A 4,221-nucleotide genomic window follows, 5' to 3' on the forward strand; every position below is an offset into this window, starting at 1 on the left:
CTCGGCGGGTTTGAGAGCGACGTAGACTTGTGGCACGCTCAACGTGCCACACGTTTCGGGGCACACCCGCGGTGAAATTTTCTCGAGTACGCTCGTATTAGTGCCCAAGGAGGTCTGGGTACTTATCGCTGCTATTATGTGGGGGTTCTCGTGAGCGGCGTACGCGAAAGCGACCGGGTGTCTGATATGCGGCGGGCTTCGGCCTCGTCAAGCGTGTCCTCGGGTCTGCTCCAGGGGAATCCACGGCAGTCGTCTGCAGCCTCATCCGCTTGATGCGTTAGGGGCTGGTTGTCGGACGGTGCCGTTTTACCACGATATCGAGGTGTGTTCCGTGTCGTCCTCGGGCGATTCAGATGCGAAAGCGCCGAAGACGCGGGCGTGACCCGTCGTCTGGCGGCTTTGCAGTCTCGGCTCCGTTGCTAGTTCCGGCCGGTCCACCGACAGTGCAGCGGGCTTGGGCAACCCGCACGGCGCGACCGAGTCGATGCAACGAAAAAGAGCGAGCATGAACGTGCTTCTTGCCGCACGGCTCCCACTCGTCTTTCGGGAAGGTTGTGCCGTAGCGAGCTCGAACGCCGTCATCTCGGAGTGCAAAATAAGCGTGTTGGGGCGCCTGAAGGTGGCCTCCGCCGCACACAGACTGCGTCCGGCCCGCCGAAGGCGAGGACGGACGCGCAGTCGAACGATTACCTGGTTGATCCTGCCAGTAATCATATGCTTGTCTCAAAGATTAAGCCATGCATGTCTAAGTACATGCCGAAATAAGGCGAAACCGCGAATGGCTCATTAAATCAGTTATGGTTCCTTAGATCGTTTCTTCCTACTTGGATAACTGTGGCAATTCTAGAGCTAATACATGCAGTGAGCCTGGAGCCCTTTGGGTAACGGGTGCTTTTATTAGACCAAGATCGATCGGGTTTCGGCCCGTATTGTGTGGTGACTCTGGATAACTTTGTGCTGATCGCATGGCCACGAGCCGGCGACGTTTCTTTCAAGTGTCTGCCTTATCAACTTTCGATGGTAGGTTACTTGCTTACCATGGTTGTTACGGGTAACGGAGAATCAGGGTTCGATTCCGGAGAGGGAGCCTGAGAAACGGCTACCACATCCAAGGAAGGCAGCAGGCGCGCAAATTACCCACTCCCGGCACGGGGAGGTAGTGACGAAAAATAACAATACGGGACTCTTTTGAGGCCCCGTAATTGAAATGAGTACACTCTAAATCCTTTAACGAGGATCAATTGGAGGGCAAGTCTGGTGCCAGCAGCCGCGGTAATTCCAGCTCCAATAGCGTATACTAAAGCTGCTGCGGTTAAAAAGCTCGTAGTTGGATCTCAGTTCCAGACGAGTAGTGCATCTACCCGATGCGACGGCTCGGACTGAACATCATGCCGGTTCTTTCTTGGTGCACTTCATTGTGTGCCTCGAGATGGCCGGTGCTTTTACTTTGAAAAAATTAGAGTGCTCAACGCAGGCGAGTCGCCTGAATAAACTTGCATGGAATAATAGAACAAGACCTCGTTTCTGTTCTGTTGGTTTTTGGAATACGAGGTAATGATTAAGAGGGACGGACGGGGGCATTCGTATTGCGGCGCTAGAGGTGAAATTCTTGGACCGTCGCAAGACGAACTACTGCGAAAGCATTTGCCAAGAATGTTTTCATTGATCAAGAACGAAAGTCAGAGGTTCGAAGGCGATCAGATACCGCCCTAGTTCTGACCATAAACGATGCCAACCAGCGATCCGCCTGAGTTACTCAAATGACTCGGCGGGCAGCTTCCGGGAAACCAAAGTATTTGGGTTCCGGGGGAAGTATGGTTGCAAAGCTGAAACTTAAAGGAATTGACGGAAGGGCACCACCAGGAGTGGAGCCTGCGGCTTAATTTGACTCAACACGGGAAAACTTACCCGGCCCGGACACTGGGAGGATTGACAGATTGAGAGCTCTTTCTTGATTCGGTGGATGGTGGTGCATGGCCGTTCTTAGTTGGTGGAGCGATTTGTCTGGTTAATTCCGATAACGAACGAGACTCTAGCCTATTAAATAGGTGCGGGGTTCCCAGCACCTTACAACCTTCTTAGAGGGACAAGCGGCTCCTAGCCGCACGAAACAGAGCAATAACAGGTCTGTGATGCCCTTAGATGTCCGGGGCCGCACGCGCGCTACACTGAAGGAAGCAGCGTGTCTTTATCCCTGTCTGAAAAGACTGGGTAACCCGTGGAACTTCTTTCGTGATTGGGATAGGGGCTTGCAATTGTTCCCCTTGAACGAGGAATTCCCAGTAAGCGCGAGTCATAAGCTCGCGTTGATTACGTCCCTGCCCTTTGTACACACCGCCCGTCGCTACTACCGATTGAATGATTTAGTGAGGTCTTCGGACCGATGTCCGGCGCGGCCTTTCGGTTGCGCCGGTCTGTTGGAAAGATGACCAAACTTGATCATTTAGAGGAAGTAAAAGTCGTAACAAGGTTTCCGTAGGTGAACCTGCGGAAGGATCATTAACGGATTGTGAAGGGTGAGCGCCTCAGCTGCGTCTGCGCCCGACACTTTCTGCCGCTGACCCCGTTTGGACGCGGGGTCGGCTTTTCCCCACGGGGCTGCCTGAATGTGGAGCGGCACCCCGTGACAAATTGTTGCGCCCAGCGGACGCCAACACCGCGACCTTGGACGGTCGGCCAGGTGGCGGACGCGGGTACAAACGGCGCAACGCACTCATAGGTCGGCTTTCGACCCGCCACAGCACCGTGGCTCGAAGCGCTCGAAATGCGCGACCCGACCGCTGCGGGACCGCCTAGTACTGTAAACAGGAGCGGCGGAGCGCGAACGGCGAGTCGTGGTTACGTCGGTAGAAGGCGAGGCTGCGCGTTCCCGAAACGCCAGCCGAGTGCCCTCCCGACCGTTCGAGCGTGCAAGAACGAGACCCGACAATCGCGCGGCGACTGCCAAGTACGAGAGGAACGGCACAAGCGTCGGCGGTCGGTCAAGGAACTGGCGATGTGACGGGTCCGCTGTGCACCAGTGCATACCGTCCCGCCGTCCGCGGCAAGCGCCTCCGCGTCCTCGGGTGACGGAGGCTGCCGGTCGGTTCTTGCAGGCGAGGGATCTCGCTGGCACCGGTTCGCGTTGACGCGCGGCCGGTCATGGCACGGCGATGCGACGGCCGAGGTGCGCAGTACTCGATGGAGGAACCGCACGCTCCGATGACCGTCCCGCCCTCCGCGGCGTATGCGTACCGACCGTAATGGTTGCAGCAGCGCCGGCCGGCTTTTGAATTTGCCACACGAAACACGGTGCGAGATCGCGGTTAGGGGAGCGTCGAAGTTGCCAGGCGTTTTGCTTGCTGCCGAGGGAAAGGCGGCACGGCCACGTCGCGCTCGTCGCGATTAGCGGGTCTGCGCGCTTTGGGAAGGTGCCGCAACGACTTGCCGAAAGAGGAAGCACGGAAGAACGAGGGACTTGGACGTCCCGACAATTGAACGCACTTGCGGCCAGGCCCTTGCTGGCTTCGTTCTTCCGCCTCGAGTAGGCTCGTACGCGGCTCCGGCGCCGAAAGTGGTCCTTGGCACCGACTTCGGTGGACGTGGGAAGTGCCGCGCAAGTACGGCGCGCCTGGCTCCACCTGTTGGCTAAAGTAGGCAGCCGGATCGGCATTTTGGTGTGCGGTGGCAAACCGTGGATGCGAAAAAAGCTTGTGCGATTTCGTGGAACAAAAAGCGGGGGTCCCCCTTTTTATGCGGAGGAGACCGACCCGCCTGCCGTGGTGAACCGCGACGCCACGGTAAAAACGGGAGAGGCTTGTCGATGGGACCGTGCATCCCGCGCTCCACGGAGGCCGGGAGGCGGCCGCCCGAGGAAATGTGTAGCCGTCGAGGCCCGCATCTGCGTGCACTCTTATCCAAATGGGTGTACCGCAGGCATTTTCTGGTTAGGCGGGCCAATGAGAGCGAGCACACAACGATACCTACGGGTCCGGCTTGGAGAACCGGCTTCGACGCCTCCCGAGTATTTATAGAGGGGTGGACCACGAAAGCACTCGCAAGTAGCGAAAGCGAAACGCCGTCCGAAACACACCGTTTGCTCGATTTGCGGCAGCCGAAAAAGGCGCGGCAGAGTTTTGGAGTCCAAGCGTGCGCTGAAAAGCGCCCTTCTTGGCCACTGTTTGGCCGAGTGCCAGAAACGTTTGGTTTTGACTGTACGGAATTGAACAAACACTTTTTCAC

The 4,221-nt window shown here is 57.2% G+C and overlaps 1 non-coding gene across 1 annotated transcript; it reads left to right on the forward strand.

The window, feature by feature from the left end:
- The first annotated feature begins 687 nt into the window (after window positions 1-687).
- Window positions 688-2,502, forward strand: LOC142791667 (small subunit ribosomal RNA). Its single transcript, XR_012890364.1, has one exon. It is a non-coding gene; the product is annotated as a small subunit ribosomal RNA (ribosomal RNA).
- The last annotated feature ends 1,719 nt before the right edge of the window (window positions 2,503-4,221 follow it).

The sequence above is a fragment of the Rhipicephalus microplus genome, unplaced genomic scaffold, assembly GCF_043290135.1.
Source record: "Rhipicephalus microplus isolate Deutch F79 unplaced genomic scaffold, USDA_Rmic scaffold_181, whole genome shotgun sequence".
NCBI classification, from domain to species: Eukaryota; Metazoa; Arthropoda; class Arachnida; order Ixodida; family Ixodidae; genus Rhipicephalus; species Rhipicephalus microplus.